The following is a 13467-nucleotide window of genomic DNA, read 5'->3' as shown; positions in this document are numbered from 1 at the left end:
AGCCAGAGTGGATGTAGACAGATCTAAGAACTTTCTTGCAGCTGTCCAGATGGGCCTCGAGAGTGGTTTGGACAGCAGTGTGGGCAGTAGAAATGCAGAAAAGTAGCCGGTTGGAAAAGTAGTTAGAGATAGTATCAACAGGTCATTTAAGACTAATATGTATGTCTTTGGCAGGAATTATGTGTTAAGATTACTTATTGCCATTCTTTGTTGTAGGATTATACACCCCTTTCTGATTGGCATCAGAAATAGCCATGTACATTTCTTTAGTCAGTGAATGTGAACTGAAGTAGTACATGTCCCTTCTAGGTAGAAATTTTAAGAGCTAGAGGATGCTTTGATATGTTGCCCATTTCCTTTGGCATGAGACTAGAAATGGCCTTGGATAGAGGCTGCCTCACCAAGCTAGGTCTCAGGATGATAATAGGTGACAGAGCCGTAAGTGACCAGTGATGAAATTAATGAGAAATTAATCTTCTTGCTCAAGTGTACATCAAATTATTAATGAGATACACTATATTATAGGCCATTAAAAAAATCTCAGCATGTTTTAAAGGAGCAAAATAACACTTAGAATATTTTCTTATTTTTTTTAATGTTTATTTTTGAGAGAGAGACAGAGCACGAACAGGGGAGGGGCAGAGAGAGAGGGAAACACAGAATCAGGAGCAGGCTCCAGGCTCTGAGCTGTCAGCACAGAGCCTGATGCGGAGCTCAAACCCACGAACTGTGAGATCATGACCTGAGCCGAAGTCGGACACCCAACCGACTGAGCCACCCAGGAGCCCCTTTGTTTGTTTGTTTGTTTGTTTGTTTTTAATGCACTTAGAATATTTCCTTAGTGCAATGGTATTAAGTTGGAATCAATAACAGAAGAATATCTGAAAATCCTCAAATATTTGGAAATTAAACAACTCACTATAGAATAACCTATGGATCAAATAAGAAACAATTAGGGCAATTAGAATATATTTTGAAGGAATAAAAATGAAAACTTAGTATGTCAAAATTTATGGGAAGAAGCTGAGGGAAATGTAAATTTTAAATGAATATATTAGAAAGAAAAAAATATAAATCACTGATCCGTGATCCCACTTTAAGAAGATAGGAAAAAGAAAACTAATTAAACTCAAAGGAAATGGAAGACATCTTTAATAAAATATGTATGGAAATCAATAAAATAGATAATGGACAAGAAATTGAGAAAATCAACAAAAAATTGGTTCTTTGAAAAGTTTTAAAAAATGGATAATGCTTAACAAGATTGATTAAGAAAAAAATGATAGAAAACATAAACTACCAATATCAGAAATGAAAGATAAAACATCATCACAGATCCTAGAAACACTGAAAAGATAATAAGGGGAATGTAGTATGAGACAAACTTTATTCCAAGAAATTCAGCAACTTAGATGAAATGAAAAAAAAAATATTTGAAAAGCACAAGGTACGAAGGCTGCCATTAGAAGAAATTTTTTAAAAAAATCCGAGTGGTCTAGGGACGACTGGGTGGCTCACTTAGTTAAGCGTCTGACTCTTGATTTCAGCTCAGGTCATGATCTCAAGGTTCTCTTTCTCCTCTCTCTCACTGCCGCATCCCTTCTCTCTGTCTCAAAATAAATAAACATTTTAACAAATCTGAGTTGTCTATATCTATTGAAGAAAATGAATTTAAACTTTAAAATCTTTCCACAAAGGAAATTTTAAAGAATTTTTTCTAAAGTTTGCATGGGAATGTACAGGACCCTAAATAGACCCTTAAAAAATCTTGGGGAGGAAAATGTGGGTTACTTATGCTGTCTGATTTTAAGATTTACCATAGAGCTGATGTAATCAAGGAGAACTGATACTGTCAAAAAATATAAATCTATGCAATAGAATAGAAGTTCTATCAATGGAATCATGTATATATGGTAAAAATATAGGGGCACCTGGGTGGTATAGTCAGTGAAGTGTCCAACACTTGATCTCGGCTCAGGTTATGATCTCACAGTTTGTGAGTTCGAGCCCTGTGTTGGGCTGTGTGCTGATGGTGTGGACCTGCTTGGGATTCTGTGTCTCCTCTCTCTCCCCTATTGTGCTTTCCTCTCTTAAAGTAAATAAACAAACTAAAAAATAATAAAAAACATACAAGGGTGCCTAAGCAACTCAATGGTTAATGAAAGTGTTCTCATAAATAGTACTAGAGCAACTGCACATATGCATGGAAAAAATGAAACTCAACACATACTTTATGTGTATAATACAATTTATTGGAGATGTAGCATACACCTAAACATGAGCTATATTCAAATAACACAGAGAAGACTATTTTCACAACTTTGTAAAAGCCAAAGATTTATTTTCCCTTAATACAAAAAAACACAGGCACCAAAAGGAATATATTGATAAATTGAACTTCATCAAAATTAAAAACCTATGCACATCAAGAGAGCAAAAAGGCAAGGCATAGATTGGGTGAAAACATTCACAATGTATATATTTGCAAAAGACTTATATCTAGAATATATAAAGAAGTCCTATAACTCATTAATAAGAAAAATGCAATTAAAAATAGCAAAAGATTTCAAGAGACACTTCACAAAAGAAGATATTCTAGTGGTCAGTGAACATATGAAAAACTGTTCAACATCATTAGTCATCAGGGAAATGTAAATTAAAGCAAATGAAGGGTGCCTGGGTGGCTCAAATGGTTAAGTGTCAGATTCGCGATTTCGGCTTAGGTCATGATTTCATGGTTGTGAGATCTAGCCCTGCATCAGGGTTCTGCACTGGGTGTGGAGCCTGCTTAGGATTCTCTCTCTCCCTCTCCCTCTGCCCCTCCCTCACTTGGGCACACACATGTTTTTAAATCAACCAATCAATCAATCAATAAAACAAATGAGATACCGCTATATACCCACTAGCATGGTTAAAAGGAAAATTTGGGCATGTATGTGGAGCAACTAGAATCTTAAATATTGTTGGTAGGGTTGTAAAATGGCACAACTGCATCAGAAAACTGCTGAACTGTTCAGCAGTTTTTTACATTCATCTATTCTATGACTCAGCAATTATACTCCGACGGAAATGAAATCACACATACACTAAAGACTTAGATGTAAGTGTTCATAGCAGCTTTGTTTATAATAACTAAAGACTGGAAGCAATCCAAATGTACATCCATGGGAAACTGAATAAGCAAACTGGTACATTTTATATAATTCAATACTACTCAGCAATAAAAAGTATGAGCTAGTGATACATTGTGAAAACTAACCTTTATATGGCCTTTCTGATCCAACCCTACATTGTCAAAACCGTTGACCTCTAGTCTTGACCTTGTTATGCCTATCTCCCCTTTAGTCACTATACTCCAGCCATACTGTCTTTCCTTCAATTGCTCATGAGACTTATAAAACTTGACAAATGAATGAGGATTGAGTAGCATGGACTATGTTCCTGTATCAAGAATGCCTTCACTCACCATTCCACCGTTTCCAGTCTTCCTGAAATCACATTCTATTTTCTTCAACATTCTACCATGGAAATTTTCAAAAGTTGAAAAACTTTACAGTAAATACTTGTATACCTACCACTAAGATTCTGCCCATAACAATTTATTATGCTTGTTTTATCACATATCTGTCCATTATCCATCTCTCTGTACAATGGCCCATTTTTATTCCATCATTTCTTCAAGGAAGCTTCCTTTGAATCTTCAAAGAGGCAAACACCTTATATCCTGTTCTGATACCTTCCCTTACAATTTCTTACTCTTCTCTTATGACACTTGATTTAATTACCATGAATAACTTCATTTAATATTTGTCTTCTCTGCTGGACCAGTGATTCTCAAATTGAACATGTATCAGAATCACTGGAGAGGCTTTCTAAAACACAGATTACTGAGCCCCATCGCCCAAATTTCTGAGAGAGCAGGTTTTGGCTGGGAATTCAAAATTTGATTTCTCACAAGTTCCAGGTGATGCTGATACCATTGATCCACAGACCACACTTTGAGAACCACTGAGATTGTATTGAAAGCACCATGGTTTCAGAGATCAGATCTGTTGTAATTGTTGCTGATCCCCACCAGCTATCATAGGGACAGAGTGGGTAGCCAGGATGTAGTATGAATTTTCTGAGTGAATGAATATATATATATATATATATATATATTATGCTTTTCATTTACTGTATCATAGGGATTCCTCATAACCATTATTGTCAATAAACAGCTTAATCAGTCAGCATATCCTGTTTACTTATCTTCCCCTGTTCTTAGACATTAACATTGTTCCTAATTTTATTGTTATGCTTATTATAATTCTTTTCTAAATAGGTTTTGATATTCACAGGGGTTCCCTTAACATCAGAAAAACAGAATTGTCGCTAATAAAGGACACCTTCGGGTTGTATGTATTTTTCTTGTGGTCTCAGGTATAGTAAAATCAGCGTATCATTTCCCACTTAAATGAGGTAGGAATTCTGACTTCAAAAAGTACATTTCTCAAGGGAAGAAGCAAAACAAACCAAACCAAAACAAAACAGAAACAAAAGCAAAAAACAACAAACCCTAACACACTTGGACTAATTGCAGACGAGGTAATGTTTGTGTGAGGTTTGATGCACAGGTGTGAAGGTGAGATGTGAGGCCACAGAATTTGCCTGGAGCCAACAGTGTGCATTATCCTAACTGAAAGCACCTGGTTCTAAATGACTGAAGGGGCCCACTGTAACTAAAGGAATTGCCTGGCCCCAGCTTTGAGTTCTTCAGAAAAAGGAAGCAAAACGAATGGCCTTGAGGTGAATGTGACATTTAAAGAAAAAATAAACTTTATCTATTAGAGCAATTCTTGGTTTACAGCAAAATTGAGAAGGTACAGAGATTTCTCATTTATCCTCAGCCCCCACACGTGCAGAGTCTTCCCTCTCATCAACATTCTCCACCAGAGTGGTACAGTTGTTACAGTTGGTCAACCTACATGGGTATCACCTACAAGTCCATAGTGGACATTAGGGTTCACTCCTGGTGGTGTACATTCTGTGGGTTTGGACAATGTGGAATGACACATACCCACCATTATAGTATCATGCAGAATATTTTCACTGCCCTAAAACCCTATGGGATCCACCTTATTCACCTCTCACCCCAACCGTTGTTAACCATTGATCTTTTTACTGTATTGATAGTTTTGCCTTTTACAAAATGTCATATAGTTGGAATCATACCACGTCTAGTCTTTTTAGATTGGCTTTTTCACTTACTAAATACGCATTTAAGTTTCCTCCATGTCTTTGCATGGCTTGATAAATTGTTTCTTTTTAGCATTGAATTAATATTCCATTTTCTGAGTGTAAGGGAGTTAATCCATTCACCTACTGAATAACATCTTTGTTCCTTCCAAATTTTGGCAAGTTTGAATAAAGCTACTATCAGCATACATGTGCAGATTTTTGTGTACATGTAAGTCTTCAACTCCTTTGGGTAAATACTAAGGGGCACTATTGCTAGGTTGTATGATAAGAGTAGGTTTAATCTTGCAAGAAACTACCAAACTGTCTTCCGAAGCAGCTGTACCATTTTGTATTCCCACCAGTGATGAATGAGATTTCCTATTGCTCCATATCCTTGCCAGCATTTGGAATTCCAAGTGTTGTGGATTTTGGCCATGCTAAATAGGTATGTCCTGTTATATCATTGTTATTTTAATTTGCAATTCCCTGATGACATGTGGTGTGGGACATCTTTTTATATGCTTATTTACCATCTCTGTATGGTCTTCTGATGAGGTGTCTGCTAATTTTTTTATTGTATTTTTCTCTTCTTGCGTTTTAAGAGTTCTTTGTATATTTTGGATAATAATCCTTTATCAGATGTGTCTTAGAAACATTTTTCCAAGTCTGTGTGTGTGTGTGTGTGTGTGTGTGTGTTTTCATTCTCTTCACAGTATCTTTCTCAGGGTAGATATTTCAAATTTGAATGAAGTCTAGCTGCCTTGTCATTTTTTGTCACTAGCTGGACATGATATACTGGGTAAAAGGAATTGCAATAAATAGGCCTTTAGGAATGTGGTGGTGAGGTGTAAGGGGAGGAGATGCACGCGTTCTATAGCCATAAGATTAGGTCTCAATCTTTTAGTGGACTGTGGACTTCACAAGTGCTTCTCACCGCTCCCCTCCATTTTGGTGAGACAGGATGGCTAGAGTGGACTGAATTTCAGTCTCCTTCCTTCACGTGGAAGGCTAGAGGCAGCTGGTATTGGGTATTTCCTTTCCCTGGGGCCATTTAGGCTCTGATAAATCTCTAGCAGGTTAGGCTTTAGTTAACTAGTTTTTCCTGAGGGCAGAGCTTACTAGGAAAAACCAAGTGCTCTGGAGTCTTTCAAAATGGCTCCTTTTACCCTCCCCCTACTGGAAGCACTGTAAGAACCTGGTGGAGTTTCTGTGAGTAAAACTCACAAAAGTGTGGGGTCTCTCCCAGGGGTCTTTTACCTCTCAGACTTCTCCACACTGAGCCTCCAGCATTTCATCAATTATAACTCGGATTTTCCTTTTGCAGCCCAGTTCCTGTGGAGCTTTCTGCCCCGGTAAGTTGTGCTTCTCTATACTCACCTGTTTGTCTATCCAGTTTGAGGAATAAAGTTGTTTGCTTTGTGATACACTCTTACAGATCTAAAAAGGGTTGTTGATTTTCCAATTTGTTTAGCTGTTTACTCGTTAGGACAGAGGAACGACTTACAAGCTTTTCACATGATGGTTTGGAAGCCTCAGTAGGACTTTTAAGTCTGCTTTTGTTGTGGTTCCTTGGCTACAATATGGGGGGTGGAAGGGAGGTGGTCATTGCAAAATAGCTTCGAAGTTTGGTAATTATTTCTGCCTGATTCAAATGATGAAAAATTTCTGAAATTATTTTTATCGTTTTTATCAGTTACCTGCATTGGAATGAGGGGACATAGTCACCCTAGGCACCATTCTTTTTATTTATTTATTTATTTATTTATTTATTTATAGTTGAGAGAGAGGCAGGGAGAGCATGAGTGGGGGAGGGGCAGAGAGAGAGGAAGACACAGAATCCAAAGCGGCTCCAGGCTCTACGCTGTCAGCACAGACCTTGAAGCAGGGCTCAAATTCATGAACTGTGAAATCACAACCTGAGTTGAAGTCGGATTCTTAACTGACTGTGCCACCCAGGCACCCCAGGACCATTCTTGCCTGATAGTGGAAGCTTCCCCTTCATCTGGAAGCTGCCATGAACCTCCTTATATTGTTCTTTATTTAACTCAAGATAAAACTTGTTGAAGTAGAAGGCATAACATTCATCTGTCCGTAAATGCATCCAACTCCCTTTACTGAGTGCCTTTGTTCCAGGTAGTATGGGAAAACAAATTACATAAACATTGTCTTCCCTCAAAGAATTTAGAGTCTAGCGGGGAGTAGAGCTAATAATCTCCATGTAATGTGATATTATCTGCAAGTATATTATGCATGAGTCTTGTGACGGAAAGATTAGTGTTTGAATGAGGCTGGGGCATCAGGGGGAGGCACTTAACTGAGTTTTGAAAGCAAAGTACCTTTAGTATAAGAAAGGTGGCCATGTACACCTTAAACTTACATATGTTACATATCAATATTTCAATCAAGCTGGGGAAAAATAGAGAAGTGGCCAAAGCAATTTTAAGTGGAGGTACCATCTAGGAAGACAGGAGGTATAAGCAGAAGAAAGCTTTCCAAGGAACAAGAGTCCTTCAGTGTGGGATTGCTTGTTTGTGACCGTTCAGAAATTATCAAAGAAGTTGGCCAAGATCAGATCATGAATTGCTGAGAAACTGACCAATCAAGTTGGCCCATGCCTATCTTTTCAGCTTTATTTTACCACTTCCTCCTTACTATCTATGTTCCAGCCTCACTGTTTTAGATCATTCTCCTAAATCTCTCTGTGTCCCCCTTCCTCTGGACCTTTTCACACAGCCTGGAAGTTTTTCTCATGCATCCTTCTTTATCCAGGTGATGATGACTATTTCTTCCAATCTGGCCTTCAATCCTGTTTTCTCAGGGAAGACTCATTGACCCTTCAGATGAAATCTGTCTCTACTTGCATTTTCTCTATTCCCTACACTCTTCCCATAGAGCCCGTGTCTTAGTAGATATTTGTGAACATAGTCACTCCCCTGCTATTCTGGAAGCTCAAGCAGGAGAGATGTCCTGTCTGTTCTCTTTAATATCGTATCTCTTTTGTGAGAAGCATTTCTGGAATATAATGAGAGTTTAACACATTCTGAATTAAAGAAAACAAAAACTACTATTTATTCAATATCTATAATATGCCTTGCTGTGTGTGTGTGTGTGTGTGTGTACATGAAAAAGTTTTTTTCACTTAATCCTAACCCAAACTCTTGAAGTTGGTAAAGTTATTTCTATTTTATAATTAAGATGCATTGGGTTAATGAGAGTCAGTGTCCTTAAAGTTGCAGTATGCCCTCACATCATCATTCATTGTGTGTTATCCTCTCTGTCAACACATGACCTCCAAAGTCTACCCAGAAAAAAAAGCAATGATTTTATCATCTGAGATCTTTATCCTTTTGTTGGACTCTCTCAGATTCTTTCTTTACCACAAGCAGGAGAGTCTCAGCCATTTTCCTTTGGATTTCCACTTGGGCCAATAGATCCTTCTAAATTTGGCGCCAACATTGTTTACTTATCTGTCCCCCCACCCCCCATCTGTGCTGTGAGGCCCTTAAAAACAGGAGTTTTGTCCTGTTCGTTGTATTAGTTCTGCCTCTCAAGTACCTGGTACAGAACAAGTACTCAAAGTAGAGCCATGGCAGCTTGTATAAAACAGGTTAAAAATTATCAGAGATGTTCAAGATCAGGTTATAAACTGCAGAGAAACTGACAAAGTCCCTCACCTATCTACCTTTAAAATGAAATTAAGTGGCCAAGTTGTATGTATCAATTCTATATGTATGTATCAAGTACTTACTATGTGACAGGTACTGTTCTAGGCTCTGGGAATATAGCAGTGAGTAATACCAGCCAGGTCCAAGTTCCTGTTTTCATGGAGTTAATACTGTAGTGAGACGTCAATGATACCCCAAAGATCTAGAACTCAGAAGGCGCAGAACCAGCCTTTAAATTTAGGTCTACTTGTCTCTGACACCTTTTACTGGCTGCTGCTCAATGCAGTTTCCCTAATATAGGCTCCAAAATAGTAAACATATTTTCTCCCATGATCACATTCAGCCTACTGTAAGCCTTGGGCATTACTCTTTTCCTGAGAGCACACCTATCAGTTTGTGAGGTGATCCACACTTTTTGGCCATCTTGAAGAGAAAATATTGCTTGGCTACTTGGCATTTATTTTATTCCAAAAGCAATTAAAATACTGTTCTTATAGTTCAACAAATATCCCAGCTCTAGAGGAATTAGTTGTGGGTATCTTTAACTTCTTGTATAATGGCATATGACATAATTTAAGTGTTTTGTTTTGAACTTATTTACTAGAATTTTGGCTACTTAGCCTCGTAAGTACATATGTCTTTTCCTAGACACGTAGTTAATAATCTGCTTCTGACACTGCCCTCTAGACCAAATTCAGAGAAGATGCTTCATCTTTAAATGCTATTTTCCTTTTATGCACATTTATAATTCTGATGCTTCTATTACCTCATATACATTTTCCTACTCAGAACTCCTGTCTCTTCAATGTCCTATATTGTTTTAAACAATGCACTTAGCCGTATTCCTCTTTCTTCTTTCATTGACCATCACAAGTATCATAAAGTTAGTCCTGCTGTGGGGGAAAAAGTAACAAAACAAAAAGCACTCCCACTGATTTGTATAGACCTAGTGTTGTCCCCAGAGCTCTCTGTAGGTTACAACTCTAAACCTCAATAGTCTTCTGTTGCCTGCATGATAGTGTACTAGGGGATGAGTCCTCACAAGCATTTCTGCAATTTTAGTTTACTCATCTAGCATCGTGGCCATCCTTCTTTTTTTCCCCTTTGACATTTCTCTTTGTTCCTTTTCTGATTATCAGTTTCTGCAGGCCAAGTTAATCTAAGACTCAGGTTTCTCAAGCAAGGACCTCCTCTCCAAATTATCTTTGGCATTCCCCTTTAGATTCATTGTCCTACCTCCTCCTTCTTCTTTTTTACCCTCTTTGTAAACTATAGCCAAGGCTGAGTTTTGTAAAATCTTCCCTCATCTTTCTGCTTCAGAATGAGACTTGTTTCTGCTATTTTCATATTGTACTCTTTGCTCAAGTGTTGCAATTATATTTCTCTTCACTACTTCCTGAAATTTACCTTTACTTTTATTCTATTTTTATCAGCAAGACACTTTCATTCTCCCTCCTTTCACACCCAGAAATATTTCTTGTATATTTTAGGGGAAGATGTTAGGACTACTTCATGAGTCAGCCTCGCAGGTTTTCTTGCTGCTTTTGTAAACTTTGCTTACTCCTTACGAGGTTTATCCCTCTTTTTCCACTAGGGTGACACAACTAGTCCCTTTTTGTAAGGGCACAGCTGTGTTCTTCTTTCTCTCACATCACCTTTTTAAAAAAAGTTTTTTTAATGTTTATTTATAAGACAGAGAGAGACAGAATGTGAGCGGGGGAGAGGCAGAGAGAGAGGGAGACAAAGAATCTGAAGCAGGCTCCAGGCTCGGAGCTGTTAGTGCAGAGCTCAATTTGGGGCTCAAACTCACCAACCATGAGATCATGACCCAAGCTGAAATCAGATGCTTAACTGATTGAGCCATCCAGGTGTTCCACTCTTTTTTTGGGGGGGGGGGGATTATGCATTACAGTGATCTTATGTCACATTCATAACATGTGTTTTCTTAATTCTAGGACTAGCCATTGTCTTTTAGAAAACTTAAAAATGGCATTTAATAATTGTTTATGTTATTTTATTTCATCTCAGAATAACCCTATGCTATATTCATCTTATGTCCATTTTATAGATTTAAAAATATAGACCTTTTTGTCCCTAGAAATATTATAAAGCTGATATAAACTATTTAATCCCAGGCATTTGATTTTTTTAAAAAATATGTTACTTTGGTTATTCTTTTACTTCTATGAGTATCTAAATATTCCAGATAGTGTGCTATGTTCTGGAAAAAGAAAAGTAAATTTCCTGCTTAAAATGTTTACTCAAAATTTCACAGAAACAGTAGAGTATAAATAATTTTGATTCATGTGGTAAATAAAACTATGTGATAGAGTTATGGGAACATAGAGGAGACAGAAATTCATCTAGAGAATAAGAGATGGCTTCATATATTTGAAATGTGTATGAAAAAAGTGAATAACAACACAGAATATCAAAAGGATATGAGAGAGATGTCCATGTTGCAGGAATATATATAATACGTAGAAGTAAAAGGTATAAAAGAGCATGGTACAACTAGAGAGAGGAAACCAGTATGGCTTGAATCAAGTATAGTTATGTGAAGAGGGGAGATATAAGTCTAATGGGCAAAGTATGTTAGGAATAGATCATGTGGATGTGTTTTGCCAGAGTGTGAGCTATTGTCAGGGGTGAATGCAATTAAGCCCTGGGAACATGCTAGGTTAACACAGAGATGTCTATTTGTTGGGACTGTTATATTCAAGTAACTGAGTGTTCTTGTTTAGCAGCAGGCCAGGTTCTTTTGCTTTGTACGATTGTGTGGGTATCCCCACTGAAACAGACTCTGCCATCTTTACTTCCCTGGACATCAGTATCTATCCAGCAGAGGGAGAGGCAAAGAGACAATAGAGGACAGCACAGGAGGTATTTTTTGTTGTTGTTTTGTTTTTTAATTTTTTTAATGTTTATTTTAGAGAGAGAGAGAGACGTGAGCAGGGGAGGGGCAGAGAGCAAGGGAGACACAGAATCCGAAACAGGCTTCAGGCTCTGAGCCATCAGTACAGAGCCTGATGCAGGGCTTGAACCCACCAGCTGTGAGATTGTGACCTGAGCTGAAGTCTGACACTTAGCCAACTAAGCCACCCAAGTGCCCCAGTATAAGAGGTTTTCATAAACCAGTCTTGGAGATAGGGCTCTTTACCTTTATCCATATCTTATTGGGTAGAACTATATATCTACCTGAAAAGGACACTGGGGAATATAGTGGAGCTGTGTGCCCAGGATAAAAGCCTCTGCTCCAGCAATGCAAACATTTTAAGGTGGTGGGAGTTTTCAAGAAGGGAAATGACATACCTAGATTCTCACTTGGATGAAGAATACGAAGAAAGCAAGTTCAGAAGAAATAAAGCAAGTTGAAGATTGTATATATTGAGTTTGAGATGGCTTTAGCCTAGGAATTTAAAAGGAGGGTAAGCCTGAAGCTTGGAAACACTTAAAAGTATTGTTAAATCTTTGAGAATTATCCAAACAAAAGTGTGATAGTTAAAATTACCAGAATAAATTATCTGACCAGGGATAGTGTTTGGGCAAGTAGAAAGAAAAAGATAAACCTGAATTTTTTTTAATTTAAATAATTGAACAAATTAAAATGAATCAAAAGAGGGCAATGGTGGTCAGAAAAGTAGGAAGAAAACCAGGAGCAATGTCACCAAAGCCAAGGGAAGAGATAGTTTCAGATGAAGATTTATTCAAATGGCATAAAATGCAATAGAAAACCCAGATAGGAAAAAGACAAGCCAATGAGCTTAACAATTAGAGGTTTTTAATGGTCTATGAAAAAGCAGTTTCAATTAAATTGTTGAGTAGATGCTAGCATGCAGTAATTTAAAAAAAAGAATGGGAGAGAACTATACAAAAACAAAGTATCAACACTTCCAAGAAACCTGGATAAGAAGGAAAAATGAGAGAGAGAGGGAGATAGTAACTTTAGGGAGAAAAGGGTTGAGACAAGGTTTTGTTTTGAATTTTTAAAGGGTAGTAGATATTTGAACATGTCTGTAGGATCAAGGGAAGAAGCAATGGAAGAGGTTTGAAATATCCAACAGACAGAATAATTGATGGAGCAATGCGTTAGAGGAGGAAACGTTGCAAACATAGGTAGGAGCATCAGCTTTAGAAAGAAAATGTCAATATTTTCTTTTGGAGAGGCAAAAAGAATGAAAAGTTTAAAGGATACAGCCATTTCAGGCTGGAGGGAATATGATACAGAAATTCAAGTTCTACAGTTATTTTCTTGAAGAAGTGGGAGGCAAGGTCTTCCAATGAAAGTGAGTAAGGGTGAGAGGAGAATTGATAGCTGGATAAACTGGAAAAGGTTTAGAAGATTCATGGCGAAGGGTGGGAGGAGGCATCCAAGGCATTTGTGAAAGAGAGTTTCTAGACATCCTTGAAGGCCCAGTAAATTATGTATCTTCAGAACAAATTCTCCATTTAAGGTTCTACTCCCAGAGACGATATGGGTGTTCTAGAATTCCCTTGGGTCCACTATTCTTTATGGGACCTTTTGGGAAGACAAATTTGTGTACCACAAGTCTGCCAAACCATCAAATCTGATAGGCCTAAT

The sequence above is a fragment of the Panthera leo genome, chromosome E1 (genome assembly GCF_018350215.1).
Source record: "Panthera leo isolate Ple1 chromosome E1, P.leo_Ple1_pat1.1, whole genome shotgun sequence".
NCBI classification, from domain to species: domain Eukaryota; kingdom Metazoa; phylum Chordata; class Mammalia; order Carnivora; family Felidae; genus Panthera; species Panthera leo.
The sequence above is the reverse complement of the archived record's forward strand: the minus strand, read 5'-3'. Positions refer to the sequence as shown.